At 42.9% G+C, this 18758-nt stretch overlaps 1 long non-coding RNA gene across 20 annotated transcripts in view; it reads left to right on the top strand.

The window, feature by feature from the left end:
• The window catches only part of LOC129393230 (uncharacterized), a 78344-nt gene that overhangs the window by 45488 nt on the left and 14098 nt on the right, over positions 1–18758 (top strand). For 12 of the 20 annotated variants that reach the window (XR_010113262.1, XR_008619991.2, XR_008619983.2 and 9 more), the window contains 3 exons: positions 3961–4057; positions 5269–5657; positions 6805–7024. This is a non-coding gene — a long non-coding RNA (uncharacterized LOC129393230). Of the gene's footprint in view, positions 1–3960; positions 4058–4086; positions 5048–5268; positions 5658–6804; positions 7025–18758 lie in introns of those variants that run through there. The other 8 variants (XR_008619988.3, XR_008619990.2, XR_008619996.2 and 5 more) reach the window with 3 other exon arrangements.

The raw sequence follows: 18758 nt of genomic DNA, 5'->3' as shown, positions 1-18758 counted from the left end.
GCTAAGGGTAGGGTCACTTCTCACAGCCCCAAACAGGGGGCTCTGGAAAGGACATGTTTTAGTTTCCTTTGTATCAGGGGCTGTCTTTTTGGCACATTGCACCATTCTTTCCCTGGGGAGTAGTACTCCCTGTGGGCTGGGGTGCTGCGGACACTGTATTACCTTTGGGTCTAGCCAGTGCTGTGTCACTGTAGCCCACTGGGTGGATACTGGGAAATATCACTGGGGGCTCCTGGGAAATGGAGATATGGGAGCTACGGTTCCCAGGATAGGATGTAATTCCATGACTATAGTCTCACAATGGTGCCGCTTAGGTCTTGGGGGAGCTGAGAGACCCAGCATGAGTTCCCTATCTCATGAAATACCTTTGTGGGGTCTCCAAATCACCACCCATACTGGTGTCAGAGTTTGTATGGGTAGAGAAACTCTCTCATGTTTCAGATTGCAGCAGTTTGCAGGAGGGATGTGGACTGCTGAAGTTCTCTCATTTGCCCTTTCCCTGAAATGCCAAGGCCCTCTGTTATCCTGGCCAATCTCAGCCAAGCTGGCCACTTGATACCTTCTTCTTCTGCACCTTGGGTGTTTCCCATGACTTCTCTGTTGAATTCTAGTGTTGTCTCCTAGATGTTCTATTCGAGGTATAATTATCTATTCATAATTTTGGTTCTTCTTTCTAGAGAGGGTGAGTGTCTGATGTCTCTAGTCAGCCATCCTGAACCAGAATCTCCACCATATTTTAAATCCCTGCTTGTTGCCCTGGTATTTGACATCCCCAAATCACAATGTACAGCCATAGTATTTTGTAATGATAGAAGAAATGTATTTTCCTTATTCATACCCTTAGTCACAAAGGGGGTAATCATGTGTATAGGCCCAAAAGAAAATAATAGTACCTCAAAGATTGAGGTCAGAAAATTACACAAAGCACAGATAGAACACATTCTCCAGCAAAACTGAGGTTGTTAAGGTAGGTTATTCAGTCTTGGGAAAAGTTATTTACCATAATTTTTTTTCTGCCTAGGGCAGGGAGGAAAAAGAAACTATCCTTCCTAAAAAGTCTCCACCCTTTGATTAGGATGCACAGCTAAGCCTGTCCCAGTTGGAAACCCTTACTTTTGTGTCTTACGCAAGAGTTTCAAGTTCCTTTTCTGTTTACAAGTTCTTCTTCTTCTTCTTCTTTTTTTTTTTTTTTTGAGACAGTCTCGCTCTGTTGCCAAAGCTAGACTACAGTGGTGAGATCTTGGCTCTCTGCAACCTCTGCCTACCGGGCTCAAGCAGTTCTCGTGCCTCACCCTCCCAAGTAGCTGGCTACTTGGCCCAGCTACCAGGCCCAGCTGATTTTTGTATTTTTAGTAGAGATGGGGTATTGCCATGTTGGCCAGTCTGGTCATGAACTCCTGGCCTTAAGGGATCTGCCCGCCTTGGGAAGCACTCCCAAAGTGCTAGGATTACAGGCATGAGCCACAGTGCCTGGCTTCTATTTACAAGTTCTATTAGGTACTTACAGAAATGTATGTTAGGTTTTTAAGAAACGCTGAAATAGGAAAGTGGAAATGCTGTGGGTTTGGTTTGATTTATTTTTTGAACTCAGTATTCAAGAAAACTATTGGATAGGAATTTTAAAATCTTATGAATAAAGGCACTGGTTGGGGAGAAGCATAGAGAAAGGTTTTGCCATGGTCACTGTGCTTTGAAATGGTTGAGATACTGATTTACACTTCAGAAATTTGTATGGCTAGTGCCTGTATATAATGTTACCACAGCAGGTATGCATCAGCTGATTTAGTAGCTGGGTTAGTGTGAGACTATGCATGCAATGTGATTGCAAAATAGCAACTGAAAAGGAAAACCAACTTTCTCCTGGTGTTATTTCTATTTTGAGAAAATGAAACTTATTAGAAAGAGTTCTGATTACCCTCATTGCTACAAATATATATGTGTCTTTTTCCTGGAATATAGGCCCTGTTCATATTTCCTAGAACAATAGATTTCATTTATATAGAATATAGATTTGCTTCCTGTTCCTGGAATGGGTTACATCAACTACAGATGGTATAATGCAATAATTCTCATATTGCTACCTGCCACCAGCAATATCAGCATCACCTGGAAGTGCAAATTCTTAGGCCCCATTCTAGACTGATAGAATCAGAAATTCCAGTGTGGGACCCAGAAATCTAGGTGTTGATAAGCCTTCCAGATAATTATAATGGATGCTAAAGTCTGAGAACCAAATAATATATTGAATGTAAGCAAAAATACTTTTACTTCTATAAAATGAAACTCTATGCTTTTTCCTTGAGATTTTTTAAAAAATTTGACCCTCTTTTTTGTTTTGAGTCTATTTTTAACTGAAGTTTTGTCCACCTAGAAGAGCAGGTGACTGTTCAATAGTATTCGCACTTGTTAGAGGAATACTTAGGTAGCCCAGTGGGTTCTTTTGATCCCCACAGTGGGCTGTAATTTGGAAACAATGTGTTCCCACCTATACGAGATTCCCTTCTGTACTCATTCACAAATACACATTTAAAATGGTCTTCCACATGAACTTCAAAAATATTGATATAGTTAATAAAATAGCTCCCCATTCTTTTTTCCTTTCCATTCCTTTCCTTTCCTTTCCTTTCCTTTCCTTTCCTTTCCTTTCCTTTCTTCCTTTTTTCTTTTTTCTTTTCAGAGTCTTGCTCTGTCACCCAGGCTGGAGTGCAGTGGCACAATCAGAGCTCACTGTCGCCTTAACCTCCCTCCCAGGCTCAAGTGATCTTCCCACCTCAGTCTCCTGAGTAGCTGGGATCACAGATGAGTGCCACTACACCCAGCTAATTTTTTATTTCTTGTAGAGAGAGGGTCTTACTATGTTTCCCAGGCTGCTCTCAAACTCCTGGGATCAACTGATCTTCCTGCTTCAGCATCCCAAAGTGCTGGGATTACAGGCATAAGCCACAGCACTTGGCCAGCTCCCCATTCTTATTCTTTTTTCAAAAATTAATTAAACACCATTTCTTCTTGCTGTGGTTTGAATATGTCCTCCAAAGTTCATGTGTTGGAAACTTGATCCCCAATGTGGCAGTGTTGGGAGGTGGGACCTAATGGGAGGTATTTGGGTTATGGGGGCATTGTCCTCTTGAATAGATTAATGCCATTATTGAGGGACGGAGTTCCATATAAAAGGATGACTTCAACCTTCTCTTGCTCACCCTCACCCCCTATTTACCCTTCCATCATGGGATGACCCAGTAAGAAGGCCCTGGCCAGATGTGGCCCCTTGATCTTGGACTTTCCAGCCTCCAGAACCATGTGTCCATAAATGTCTGTTCATTATAAATTACCCAATCTCCCAATCTGCCAATCTGTGGTATTCTGTTATAGCAGAACAAAATGGACTAAGACATTTTTCAGCATTAATTTTTTAGACTGCAGTTGGGCAGTCTTTGAGTGGAAACTCGATGTGGGTAAATAACTTTATCTTTCCATAGTCCTATTCAGAAATAAGACCGTGCTAAATAAACTTCTGCTGGGACAATTTGTACCCTTATCCCTGTTAGAACACTAGGAGTATTTGTTTCATTCATTCATTCACCATTCATTCATCAAATCAATACTTACTGAGAATCTACTATGTGCCAGGCACCATTCTAGGCTCTTAAGATACATCAGTACACAAAGATCTCTGTCTTCATGGAGCTTATATTCTATCAGGAAGAGATGGCAATAAACAACTGCTTTGGACTGAATTGAGTTCCCAACTCCTTTCCCAAAATTCATCATTGAAGCCCTAACCCTCAACGTAACTTTGTTTGGAGATAGGGCCTGTGAGGAGGTATTTAAGGTTAAATGAGGTCTTAAGGGTGGGGCCCCTAATCTGGTAACACTGACGTCTTCATACAAACAAGAAGAAAAAGAAGAGACCTCAGATCTCTCTCTCTCTCTCTCTCTCTCTCTCTCTCTCATCTCACACAGAGGAAAGGCCATGTGAAGATAGAGAAAAGGCTGCCATCTCCAGGTCAGGAAGAGAGGCCTCACCAGAAACCAACTGGGACTTCTAGCATCTAGAACTGTGAGAAAATAGATTTCTGTTGCTTAAGCCACCTAGTCTGTGATTTTTCATTATGGCAGCCAATGTAGACTAATACAATAATAAATAAATTAGACAATATGGGACAAGTACTTGGGAAAAAAAAAGAGTAAGTGGAGACCGTAAGAGGAATTACATATGGGTGGAGAAAAGGGGGCCGGGATCTGACTGCTGCTGTTAAGTAATAGAGATGGAAACTGTGTTAGTCTGTTCTCATACTCTAGAAAGATACTACCTGAGACTGGGAAAGAGGTTTAACTGAATCACAGTTCCATGGGGAGGGCTCAGGAAACTTGCAATCATGGCAGAAGGCAAAGGGGAAGCAAGGCACCTTCTTCACAAGGCGGAAGGAGGGAGTGAATGTAAGCAGAGGAAATGTCAGATGCTTATAAAACCATCAGCTCTCATGAGAACTCACTCATTATCATGAGAATAATATGGGGGAAACCACCCCCATGATCCAATCCTCCCATCAGGTCCTGCCCTTGACACATGAGGATTATGGGGATTATAATTTGAGATGAGATTTGGGTGGGGACACAAAGCCAAACCATATTAGAAACCTTTCTGTGCCTCAATTTCTTCATTTTTAAAATGAGAATTGTGCCCAGGTACAGTGGCTCATGTCTGTAATCTCAGCACTTTGAGGGGCAGAGGCAGGAGAATTGCTTGAGGCCAGGAGTTTGAAACAAGTCTGGGCAACATAGCAAGACCCTATCTCTACAATTAAAAAAAAAAAATAGCCAGGCATGGTGGCATGAGCCTGTCCTCCTAGCTACCCAGGAGGATTGCTTTAGCCCAGGAGTTTGAGGCTGCAGTGAACCAAGATTGCACCATTGTACTCCAGCCTGTGTGACAGAACGTGACTAGGTCTCTAGAAAAAGGAATTATGTTAGTATTTACCACATAGGGTTTTGTGGAGATTGAGTGGACTACTATGTATAAAGCTCTGAGAACAGTGCTTGGCACATGGTAAATGCCCAATAAGGGTTAGTTATTACTACCTTCTACTGCCACCCATACCATTTACCATCTTTGAATACCACTTACTTCTAGGGCCAGGGGCCACTCACCTGAAAGTGGTCTGTTCTCTTATGTGGAGCTTTGACTATAGTATTATCAGGTATTGGTGGCTGCCGCTGGGTTGCTATTTCAGATCCTTTTTTTCTTTTTATTCTCTTTGTTGGCCACAGTGAGAAACTGGGATGCTACTCCAGAAGAAGAAAAATCAGTGCCTCTGTACAAAGGGATCTTTGTGCTGCCAAAAGAGTAGAAAAGTTTATCCCAGAACCAAAATATTTCAGAATTGTGGAAAATCAAGTTTTGGAAACCTACTCAAAAGAAGAAGAAATATTGCTATCACAGAATCCCTGAATTAGTATACACCTAGCTGCTGTAACAAAGACGCTCAAAAACATAAATGACACTGTAAAAGAAGTTTATTTCTTGTTCACATAACTGTCCAAGGCTGGTGTTCCTGGGCAACTTCCAGTTCTCTTCCATGCAATGATTCAAGGACACAGAGTTCTTCCATCCTGTGACTCTACCATCCCCTAGAGCCTGGAAATTGAGAGTAAAGAGGGTACACCTGATTCCTAACCATCTTTACTTGGAAATGACATACATCACATTCACTCACATTCTATTAGGAAGCACTAGTTCATGGCCCACCTGGGGAGAAGTGAAGGTTGGTTCATGTAGCTGCAGAGTAGGAAGCCCCCTTCCTGGTGACTGTAGGGGTGGGTTGCCCCTACACACCTGTGGGTGTTTCTCGTAAGGTGGAACGAGAGACTTGGGAAAGAAAAAGACACAGAGACAAAGTATAGAGAAAGAAATAAGGGGACCCGGGGAACCAGCGTTCAGCAGATGGAGGATCCCATATGGAGGATCCCGTATGGAGGATCCCACCAGCCTCTGAGTTCCCTTAGTATTTATTGATCATTCGTGGGTGTTTCTCAAAGAGGGGGATGTGTCAGGGTCACAAGACAATTGTGGGGAGAGGGTCAGCAGACAAACACGTGAACAAAGGTCTTTGCATCATAGACAATGTAAAGGATTAAGTGCTGTGCTTTTAGATGTGCATCCACATAAACATCTCAATGCTTTACAAAGCAGTATTGCTGCCCGCATGTCCCACCTCCAGCCCTAAGGCGGTTTTTCCCTATCTCAGTAGATGGAGCATACAATCGGGTTTTATACCGAGACATTCCATTGCCCAGGGACAGGCAGGAGACAGATGCCTTCCTCTTGTCTCAACTGCAAGAGGCATTCCTTCCTCTTTTACTAATCCTCCTCAGCACAGACCCTTTACGGGTGTCGGGCTGGGGGACGGTCAGGTCTTTCCCTTCCCACGAGGCCATATTTCAGACTATCACATGGGGAGAAACCTTGGACAATACCTGGCTTTCCTAGGCAGAGGTCCCTGCGGCCTTCTGCAGTTTTTGTGTCCCTGGGTACTTGAGATTAGGGAGTGGTGATGACTCTTAAGGAGCATGCTGCATTCAAGCATTTGTTTAACGAAGCACATCTTGCACCGCCCTTAATCCATTTAACTCTGAGTTGACACAGCACATGTTTCAGAGAGCACGGGGTTGGGGGTAAGGTTATAGATTAACAGAATCTCAAGGCAGAAGAATTTTTCTTAGTACAGAACAAAATGGAGTCTCCTATGTCTACTTCTTTCTACATAGACACAGTAACAATCTGATCTCTCTTGCTTTTCCCCACAGGTGACGACTTCATATTATGAAGGGGAAACACTAATTTGGAAGGATCATGAGTTGTTTCCACAACAGTATCCTGCTCTGGCCCTAAATAACCATGTATACACTTCTTCCCAAACATAGAACATAATGGGACCTTTCCCAGGGGAGCCAACCCACAGTCAAGGAATCATTGCACTCAGCTCATGGTCAGGGATTTCTGAGTAAAGCACTGTCCTGCCTAAAGGTCAGTATGTGACTCCTTGTGGTCTCATGCTTAAAAGAAAAAAAAATCAAAAGGCTAGTTAAGACTATATAACTCATGTGTATCATGGTATCATGTATTGTGGTAGGTTAACTATAATAAATACTTTAAACTGAAAAAAGACAGCATGGAAGAATCTCAGGGTGTGGCAACAAATCACAAAATAGGCACCAAAAGAGTTATATGTGGTTACCTCTGGAGACTGGGAAATAGGGTGGAATGGGGAAGGGGGTTGCTATGTCTCCTACCTTGTAGATCACGTTGACTATTTAAATGATGTGAATGTATACATTTAATTAAGCTAAAAAGGAAGGAATCTGGAAGGCAGGGAGGAAGGGAAAAAATGAGGAAGAAGAGAATGGAGGGAAGGAACAAAGGAAGGAAGTAAGAGGAAGGATTGGAGAGAAGGAAGGAAAAAAGGAATGAAGGAGGAAAGGAAGGAAGGATGGAAGAAAGGAAATGAAAAAAAGAACAAAGAAAGGAGACCGAGAAGTCATCCTACATCCTACATCCATATTTTGTAATATTATTATGAAGCTCTCAATACCCATGTCATTGAAAAATTGTAATAATATCAGAAAACACTCACAATATAATGTTAAGTGAAAGGATAAGATGAAACCAACTGTAACATACACCCTTAACTTTGAAATATTTTCCAAAGAAATCTATTTTATATAGTTTCACTCTTTTCCATGTGAAGAGACCACCAAACAGGCTTTGTGTGAGCAATAAAGCTTTTTAATCACCTGGGTGCAGGCAGGCTGAGTCTGAAAAGAGAGTCAGTGAAGGGAGATAGGGCCGGGGCCGTTTTATAAGATTTGGGTAGATAGTGGAAAATTACGTCAAAGGGGGTTGTTCTCTGGCTGGCAGAGGCGGGGGTCACCAGGTGCTCAGTGTGGGAGCTTTTGAGCTAGGATGAGCCAGGAAAAGGAATTTCACAAGGTAATGTCATCAGTTAAGGCAGGGACAGGACGTTTTCACTTTTTTTGTGATTCTTCAGTTACTTCAGGCCATCTGGATTTATATGTGCAGGTCACAGGGGATATGTTGGCTTAGCTTGGGCTCAGAGGCCTGACATTCCTGTCTTCTTATATTAATAAGAAAAATAGCATAAAATAGTATTGAAGTGTTGGCAGCAAAAATTTTGGGGGTGGCATGGAGAGATAATGGGCGATGTTTCTCAGGGCTGCTTCTAGAGTGGGAGAGATTAAGCTGAAGAAAGATTTTGTGGTAAGGGGTGATACTGTGGGGTTGTTAGAAGGAGCATTTTTTGTATAGGATGATTGGTGATGGCCTGGATACGGTTTTGGATGAATTGAGAAACTAAATGGAAGACATAAGGTCCAAATAAGAGAAGGAGAAAAACAGATAATAAAGGACTAAGAATTGGGAGGACCCAGGACATCTAATTAGAGAGTGTCCAAGGGGGTCCAAGAGGGTTTAGTGTAATTACTTGCTTGGTTGGCAAGTTTTTAGGCTCTATCTTTGAGTTTTTTTTATTGCTGTCATATACCAGGCCAGATTGATTTAGGTAAAAACAGCACTCTTCATGTGAAAATATACAGAGTCCCCCCGCCCTTTTTTTTTAGCAGTGAGTAAGTCAAGGCCTCAGCGATTTTGTAGGAAAGAGAAATGCAAAGCCAGCAATTGTTTGTTAAAGAGGATTAGAAATGGCTAGGAGAGAGTGACTGAGATTGATAGTGTGGTGGAGATAGCTGGGGAGAGGTAGAGGGTGGCGTAAGAATGGGAACGAGAATAAGAGTAAGTGTAAAAGTAAAGAATAGGACTTCATCGGGGTGAAAGTATTAGAGTATACTTTGTCACCAAAGATCTTCTATCCATTCAAAGAGAGACTTAAGGGTGGCAGTTTGAGGTAAAACCAGGCGCCACTGAATACCAAGAGCCTGAGAAACTGCTTGGGTGATTTGACTAATAAAGGCTGGTTCGTTATTAGACTGTATAGAGGTGGAAAGGCCAAACAGAAGAATTTTGTCTTACAGAAGGGAAGAAATGACCATGGTGGCCTTTTCAGACCCTGTGGGAAAGGCCTCTACCCATCCAGTGAAAGTGTCTACCCAGACCAAAAGGGATTTTAGTTTCCTGACTTGAAGCATGTGAGTAAAGTCAATTTGCCAGCCCTGGGAAAAGGCAAATCCCCGAGCTTAGTGTGTAAGGAAGGGAGCGGGCCTGAACATTCCCTGAGGAGCAATAGAATAGCAGATGGAACACTGAGAAGTGATTTCCTTAAGGATAGATTTCCATGATGGAAAGGAAATGAGAGGTTCTAAGAGGTGGGCTAGTGGCTTGTAACCTACATGGAAGAGGTTATGAAATGACGATAGAATAGAATGGGCCCGTGAGGCTGGAAGGAGATATTTTCCTTGGTCCAAGAACCATTTGCCTTGTGTGGGAAGAGATTGATAGGTGGAAGTTTCAGTGGGAGAGTAGGTGGAAATGACCATTGAGAAGGAGAAAAACTGGCCATGAGGGACAGAAGTTGGAATGCTAGCTGCTTCTTTAGCTAGCTTATCAGCATAAGCATTGCCCTGAGCAATGGGATCTGATGCCTTTTGATAGCCCTTGCAGTGAATTACTCCAACTTCCTTTGGAAGTAAAGCAGCCTTGAGAAGAGTTTTTATTAAAGAGGAATTAATGATGGAGGACCCTTGCGTAGTGAGGAAACCTCTTTTTGCCCATGTAACAGCATAGTGGTGCAGGATATGGAAGGCATATTTAGAGTCAGTATAAATATTGATGTGTAGTACTTTTGCAAGAGTGAGGGCCCGAGTTAAGGCAATGAGTTTGGCTTGCTGAGAGATAATGGAGGGGGCAGAGCGGTAGCCTCAATGATAGGTGTGGAAGATACTATAGTATAGCCTGCCTTTGCTGGTGAGTGGCGATTAGGCCTGGTGGAACTGCCATCAATAAACCAAGTGTGATCAGGGTGAGGAACAGGAAAGAAGGAAATATGGGGAAATGGAGTGAATGTCAGGTAGATCAGAGAGATACAGTCATGGGGGTGGGGGCCAGCCTAAAACAATAAGGTCAAGTTGTTTGGACAGAAAGGCTACAGGATGCAGTCCTGGCTCTTGTGTAAGAATTTTGACTGCACAGCCCTGTACTTTCGCTGTGTGTAATGAAAAGGGTTGGGATGAGTTAGGGAGAGCTAGCATGGGGGCAGCTTCTAGGGCTGTTTTTAAGGAATGGAAAGAGGAGTGGCAAAAGGATTTAGGATCTATGGGGTCAGCTAGGTTTGCTTTTGTCAGTTTACATAATGGTTTAGTCAGGGTGGTAAAACTAGGTATCCAAAGGTGGAAATACCTAACCATGCCTAGGAAGGAAAGCAGTTGTTGTTTTGTAGAAGGAGTTGGGGTTTGGGAGATTAGTCAGACATGATCAGCAGGGAGAGCACATGTGTTTTCATGGAGAATTATGCCAAGATAGGTAACAGATGAAGAAGAAATGTGGACTTGACTGAAGTAATGGGGGCTGTCCGCAAAGCCTTGCAGCAGTACAGCCCAGGTAATTTGCTGAGCCTGATGGGTGTCGGGGTCAGTCCAAGTGAAAGTGAAAACAGGCTGGGATGAAGGGTTTAAAGGAATAGCAAAGAAAGCATGTTTGAGATCCAGAACAGAATACTGGGTTGTGGAGAGGTTGTGGAGGGAGGTATTGAGGACAAAAGAGTGTACGGGTTGGGCACTACAGGGTGGATAGGCAAAACAATTTGGTTGATAAGGTGCGGATCCTGAACTAACCTGTAAGACTTGTCTGGTTTTTGGACAGGTAAAGTGTGGGAATTGTAAGGAGAGTTTATAGGCTTTAAAAGGCCATGCTGTAACAGGCGAGTGATAACAAGCTTTAATCCTTTTTAAAGCATGCTGTGGGATGGGATATTGGCATTGAGTGGTGTAAGGGTGATTAGGTTTTAATGGGATGGTAAGGGGTGCATGATTGGTCACCAAGGAGGGAGTAGAGGTATCTTATACTTGTGGGTTAAGGTGGGGGGATATGAAAGGAAGACATGAAGGAGGCTTTGGGTTGGGAAGAAGGGTGGCAATGAGATGTGGCTGTAGTTCAGGAATAGTCAGGGAAGCAGATAATTTGGTTAAAATGTCTCAGCCTAATAAGGGAACTGGGCAGGTGGGGATAACTAAAAAAGAGTGCATAAAAGAATGTTGTCCAAGTTGGCATCAGAGTTGGGGAGTTTTAAGAGGTTTAGAAGCCTGGCTGTCAATGCCCACAACAGTTATGGAGACAAGGGAAACAGGACCTTGAAAAGAAGGTAATGTGGAGTGGGTAGCCTCTGTATTGATTAAGAAGGGGATGGACTTACCCTCTACTGTAATAGTTACCTAAAGCATCTGTGATGGTCCAGGAGGCTTCTGAGGTGATCGGGCAGTGTCAGTCTTCAGCCACTAAGCCCAGAAGATCTGGGAAGAAGTCAGTCAGAGAGCCTGGGGCCAGAGTTCCAGGAGCTCTGGGAGTGGCTGCCAGGTGAGCTGACAGTCTGATTTTCAGTGAGATCCCACACAGATGGGACACAGCTTAGGAGGAATCCCGGGCTGTGGGCATTCCTTGCCCCAGTGGCCAGATTTCTGGCACTTGAAGCAAGATCCTGATGGAGAAGTTCCTCTAGGAATGCTTGACTGCTGCGGCTTAGGCATTTTGAAGTTCTTGTGTGCTGGAGATGTGGCTGGGGTTTCTCTCACAGTGGAGGCAAGGAATTGCAACTCAGAAATACATTGTTACTTGGCTGACTCTATTCTATTATTGTACACCGTGAAGGCGAGGTTAATTAAATCCTATTGTGGGGTTTGAGGGCCGGAATTTAATTTTTGGAGTTTTATTTAATGTTGGGAGCAGATTGGGTAATAAAACGTATATTGAGAATAAGACGGCCTTTTGACCTTTTAGGGTCTAGGGCTGTAAAGCGTCTCAGGGTTGATGCCAAACAAGCCATGAACTGGGCTGGGTTTTATATTTGATGAAAAAGAGCCTAAATGCTAACTGATTTGGGAGAGGTTGGATAAAGAAAAAGGAGCATTAACCTTGACTATGCCTTTAGCTCCAGCCACCTTTTTAAGAGGAAATTGCTGGGCAGGTCCGGGAGGGCTAGTCGCGGAATGAAACTGGAAGCTGGACTGGGTGTGAGGAGGGGAGGTGATAGAAGGATTATAGGGTGGGGGAGCGGAGGCTAAAGGAGAATTGGAACCGGCTCAGCCTGGCTAGGAGCAGCCTGGGGAGGAGGGGAGAGGTCAGATGGGTCCGTAGAAAAGGAAGATTGGAAAGACTTAGTGACACTTGCGGTTGGGACTGAGGGGACAGGCAGGAGGGAAAGAAGGAAGATTTGGGATGAGTTGCATTGGGAACAGAGATTAGGGAGGGACGAGGGACTGATGTGTAAAAGAATGCCTGGACATCAGGCACCTCAGACCATTTGCCCATTTTTCGACAAAAATTATCTAGGTGTTGTAGGATGGAGAAATCAAAAGTGCCATTTTATGGCTCTTTGGAACCACTGTCGAGTTTGTATTGGGGTTAAGTGGCATTGCAGAAGAAAATAAGGCATTTGGGTTTTAAGTCAGGTGTGAGTTGAAGAGGTTTTAAGTTCTTGAGAACACAGGCTAAGGGAGAAGAAGGAGGAATGGAGGGTGGAAGTTTGCCTATAGTGAAGAAGGCAAGTCCAGAGAAAAGAGAGGGTAGAGACACAGAGAGAAGGGGTGGGGGGTTCTTGCCCCCCAGGAACATGGGGAAGGGGTGGGGTGTTTGTCCCCCAGGGAAGTGGAGAGAAAAGAGAGGGTAGAGACACGGAGAGAAGGAGTGGGGGGTGCTTGCCCCCCAGGAAAGTGGAGAAGGGGTAGGGGGTCCTTGCCCCCCAGGAAAGTGGAGAGAAAAGAGAGGGTAGAGACATGGAGAGAAGGGGTTGGGTGAGCAGCCCTGGGCTGCAAATGTGGGTGAGCAGCCAAAGCAGGTGTCCCCACAATTGCCTTGCCACTAAGGGAATGTGGGTGAATGACCAAGGCAGGCATCCCCACGGTGATCAGACACCAATGAAATGTGGGTGAATAATCAGGCAGGCATCTCCGCAGTGATTAAACACCTAGGGAAGACTGTCTTCCCGAATCTGTGACCAGCACTGGAGTTTTGAGTCCACAGATAAAACACATCTCCTGTATCTCTACCAAAAAAGGAAAGGAATTGAAATTAAGAGAAGGGAAAGATTGAAGTGTGGCGCCGAGATTGAAAGGAGAAAGAGGTTGAGGGATAGTGAGAGAGATTGGAGAAGAGAGTAAAGAGAGGCCACTTACCCGATTTAAAATTGGTGAGATGTTCCTTGGGCTGGTTGGTCTGAGGAGCAGAGGTCGTAGGTGGATCTTTCTCATGGAACAAAGAGCAGGAGGACAGGGGATTGATCTCCCAAGGGAGGTTCCCCGATCTGAGTCACAGCACCAAATGTCACTCGCGTCCATGTGAAGAGACCACCAAACAGGCTTTGTGTGAGCAATAAAGCTTTTTAATCACCTGGGTGCAGGTGGGCTGAGTCCGAAAAGAGAGTCAGCGAAGGGAGATGGGGTGGGCTGTTTTATAAGATTTGGGTAGATAGTGGAAAATTACAGTCAAAGGCGGATGTTCTCTGGCTGGCAGGGGTGGGGGGCACAAGGTGCTCAGTGGGGGAGCTTTTGAGCCAGGAAGAGCCAGGAGAAGGAATTTCACAAGGTAATGTCATCAGTTAAGGCAGGGACAGGCCATTTTCACTTCTTTTGTGATTCTTCAGTTACTTCAGGTCATCCGGATTTATACGTGCAGGTCACAGGGGATATGATGGCTTAGCTTGGGCTCAGAGGCCTGACATATAGTGTATATAGGTGTACACAGAAGCATAATGTTTAAATATTTTAATTTCAGTGGGCGATATAAGGGGCAGTATGATTTTTTTTCGCTTATACTTGCTGGCATTTTTCCAAAGTTTCTTTAGTGTGCCTATAGTATTCATATCCTGAGAAAAATCTTTCATGATTCTAATCTTTTTATTATTATTATTTTTTAAAGATCACTGAGAACTAAGAGCAAAACGCAAAGGGAGATCTTTTTGAGGTCTGATCAAGCCCAGCTTCACTGGAGGCTTTTAGGGGCCTCAGAGGTGTAGATGCTGGTTTAGTGCCTGACTGTGGCTCCTTAGAAAAGAACCAGCTAAATGCAGCCTGTCCTTTGCTACAGCTGCCAATGCTGAGCTCTGACACAGAGAAACCCTGCCTCTATGATGAATATAGCCTCATGCTCCTGACTTTCAAATGAAAAACAGAAACACACATGCTTGTTAAGAACGTTTCAGCCTGGTTTGCATCATTAACTGATGAAAATGTGCCTGCAAGGACAGAATGAAATAGATTTGCCCCTCCCCCTCCAGCAACCCCTCCTACGAGGGACGTTCGTCTCTGGCTCCAGGCTCTGGCCACTTCCTGGTTAGGATTGCTAAAGGCTTCCATCAGGGAATGTTGATATGAGTCTGGAAGTGCCACAAATTTTAAAATGCCTGAATTAACAAGAAACAAGTATTCTCTAAGGTATGTTAAATATTTAAGCAGATGCCCAAATCCAGCACCTAAGAAAATCTACCTTGAGGTTTTCAAAGGCACACGACATAATTTCAAGGGATAAATGCAAGAAAAAATCCTTTACCTCATGGTCGCAGGCTGGGCGCTGCACTGGTGTCCTGCAGTGTTCTGGCAAAGGCTGATTTGCTGCTTAGAAATCTGCCTGAGCTGACGGCAGATTCGGAGGAAAGGAAGCACTGTGCTGTTGATGAAGGATACCTTTATGTGTACTTGCAAATATGAAATGGAAGTGTATCCTGGCAAGTACAAACAACATAACTACACTGGTTTCCTGCTGGAGGGAAAGGAGATTTCAGCAGGGAGAGCTTTAATCTTTCTGGCTGGGCACTCAACTGGAACAATGTTTAGGGGGAATAGTGTGTAAGGAAGTTCAAGGTAGATGAAAATTTACTAGAAGGAGGATTAGCAATGTAGTGGTCAGAGAACCAGAAATCTAAAAATGACCACAGGACTAGGGTGGATTCCAGAGAACTGTTGTCATCACTAGCTAATATTAATAGTAACATCAGTAGCTAATGTTAAAAGAAAAACCTTAGACAAATTAAATTTAGTAGAGTTTAATTGAGCAAAGAATTATTCACCAATCAGGCAGACTTCCGAGCCAGAGTGGCCTCAGAGAGACTCCGGTGCAGCTGCCTGGTAGAAGATTTATGGACAGAAAAAGGAAAATGACCTATAAAAAACAGAAGTGAGGTACAGAAATGGAAGTGTTGGTTACAGCCCAGCATTTGCCTTATTTTAACATGGTTTGAATGGTTGGCCACCTTTGATTGGCCAAAACTGTGAGTGGCACAGGAGTAGGTTACAGTCTGTTTACACATCCAGTTAGGTTATAGTTTACTATGTACAGAGAAACTGTCAGGGTGAACTTAAAATATGCAAGGAGGCAGCTTTAAGTGAAACTTAACACTAATATTGATTGAGAATTTTTGCTCAGGGCTTTATAGGACTTACCTAATTTACTCCATTTTACACTCATGTGAAATATGGCCATTTAACAGATGAGTAAGAGAAGATTCAGAGAACTTAAGTGATATGCCCAAGGAGAGAAGTCCAGGTCTGCCCAATTCTAGAACTTCCCTTGTTCAGTGTGTTCCTTAAGTGCAGCAACTCTCTGGATCTAAACTATATAGTTTCTGATTTCAACTCTGAAATGCACTGCTTGTGTGAACTTGCATCAGTTCTTCATCTGTAAAGAGTGGTAGCACCTATTTCATAGGCTTGTTGTGAAGCTCTTAGAATAGTGCCTGGCACATAATGGATTCGATGAAAGTATCTGTTTTCTTTCTTTCTTTTTTTTATTTTTTTGGGACGGAGTTTCGCTCTTGTTACCCAGGCTGGAGTGCAATGGCGCGATCTCGGCTCACCGCAACCTCTGCCTCCTGGGTTCAAGCGATTCTCCTGCCTCAGCCTCCTGAGTAGCTGGGATTATAGGCATGCACCACCATGCCCGGCTAATTTTTTTGTATTTTTAGTAGAGACGGGGTTTCTCCATGTTGGTCAGGCTGGTCTCAAACTCCCAATCTCAGGTAATCTGCCCGCCTCAGCCTCCCAAAGTGCTGAGATTACAGGCATGAGCCACCATGCCCGGCCAAAAGTATCTGTTTTCATTTGCTGTTCAGAATGAGTTTTGGCCTCAGCTGTATTTCCTACTTCTGTCACCAACTGTTTGTGATATTAGATAAATCATAAAACAGGTCTCAGTTTTATGCTCAGAGAAATAAAAATCGTTGGTTTGGATGATCCTTCCAGGACCTTTCTCAGTATGAAATATGATGACTAACATTTCATGAATCCATATCCTGGAATCAAGTTCAAGGTGCAAACCAGTCTAGGTCTGAGGTTCTGGGAAAGTCACAGTAGTTCTGTGCCTTGGTTTCCATCTCTGTGGAATGAGAAGAGTAAAGTTGATTAACTCTTGCCTTATCAACAGCAACAATGTAGACCCTGCATGTGAATGCACATGGAACACTAAAGGGAAAACTCTAATAGTACCATAACTGTTTATTCTGATGGAGAACCAAGAGCCAGGGTTGAATATCTCAGCCAGGAACACTAAGTAGGGATAGTATGTATAGTTCTCAGTAGCTGGCCCTATGATGTTCATGCCAGAGGACTGGATTTCATACCCCAATAGTGTGGCTTATTGCCAAATACCATCATCATACATCCTGCCTAATACTTTCCCTAAAACTGGCATTTATGACCTAAACTGGTTCCAAACTGAGATGTTTTCACAAACTATTGAGCTGAGAAAGTCAGACAAAAAGTGCAGTAGCGAAGTGTTTGTTTGGTTTCTGGAATATCAATGCTTGAGTTCAAATCTGTTCCTACCACTTACCAGTGGTTTGACCTTGGATAATTACTTGATCTATTGGAGCCTTAGTTTCCACATCTGTAAAGTATTAAGTATTGATAGCAACCTTGTGGAGTTAAAGATAAATTTTGCAGTGGGCACCTGTTAAAATGGCAAGGGAGATTTTATTTTTTTTCAAGACTATTACAATGAGAGAGACAGACTATTGCAATATGGGAGAAAGACTAAACTCAACACTGAATACAACAAGTGTGGATTTGTAGTCAATAGGCAGGATGAAGGATCGGATGGAAAATTACTAAAAGGAACTTGCTTAGATATCAAGGCCTGGGAAAGAAGTACTTAATTGTATATCAGGGTGGGGGGGCATTCTTGATAAAGTGGCTCAGCAGGATTCTTTGCTAAAACTGGTCTCTGAAGGAGAAGGATGAGAGCCATGTTGAGGCCTAGTCAAGAAAGAGGGCTCTGACTAAAAAGGAACCTGCCTAAAGTTTGGTCAAGGAGGGAATCCTTCTCAAGAGTTGCAAATACTTAACAGACAAATATTTGCCTTCTTTTTAAAATCATAAATAGCCACTGTTTTTAAAACCAAATTTATTTATTATTTCCTCTGTGGCATGACCATAGTTGGAAATATATTAATGTGCTTTTCCTTTTTGTACTTCTTTGTTTAAGACTTTTCACCTATAATATCTGAGGCAAGAGTTTCTTTAGGGTAAATTGGGATTATAATAGCTGGAATGCAAAGAGGTAAACAGAATTAATATTCAGCCATGAATTCCAAAATTGGCCATTGAAACCAACTTCAGAAATGATACCATTAAAAAACACTGGAGCAGCTTAGTCAGAAATTTCTACTCTGGAATAATAACGAGGAAGAAGGCATCAGATAAAACATCCTCACACATTCTATCTTTAGAGAAACCAGATGGTGAAGAAAACTTCAGAATTCCAACCGACACATAAATATGGGCTACGGTCAAAAGTAGCAGAAATCAGCAGAACCAACATGAGAAACTCTGACTGGAGATGAATGGGTGAAGCTGGGACCAACTTAGAATGGGGACAGTGTTTGGAGATGGCAGATCACAAAATTAGAATTGAGGGTCCCCTCCTAGGAGAGACCATCACTCTGAGTGCAAACTTCTGAAAGCAGAAATGTAATCCAGCTGTGTTTAATGCCAGGCGAGGCAGTGGGAGGCAAAGGGAGAATGTACCCAGGAGACCCCTCCCCTGCCTTCTAGTGTCTCAAGGAACCTCTTCCTGCTTCATTTCCTGTTTGCCTGAGAGCACGTTCACTTTTTACCTGACTATGGAGGGAGATTCTTCCTTTTGTTTTTTTCTTTGCTACACATTGATACCCTTAAATTTTTTGCATATGTTTTCTAATTATAAAAATAAAAATCTATATATTATAAATTAATCAGTATAAACAAAATAAAAGTCTGAAGTTAAACTTGGATCATAATATACTTTAATCACTCCCCATCCATGTTGTTTTGTAGCTGTGGTTTTCAATTCAATGATAAATCTTGGGTATCTCTCCATGTCAGTACTTATAATCTTGCTATTTTTTTTCAAGGACAACATTTAATAGGCATATTTTAATGTTTAATTAATGTATTTTTGCTGGACATTTAAGTCATTTTCAGATTATCACTATTACAAACAATGTTGAAGTGAATATCACTGTATGTCCGTCTTTGTACAATTGTGTGGGTTTTTCAATACGATGCATTCCAGAAATTAGAATTTCCAGGTCAAAGAAATTGACCAGGTG

Source organism: Pan paniscus, chromosome 8, assembly GCF_029289425.2.
Source record: "Pan paniscus chromosome 8, NHGRI_mPanPan1-v2.0_pri, whole genome shotgun sequence".
Classification (NCBI taxonomy): Eukaryota; Metazoa; Chordata; class Mammalia; order Primates; family Hominidae; genus Pan; species Pan paniscus.
This window is presented reverse-complemented; position numbering and strand designations above follow the sequence as displayed.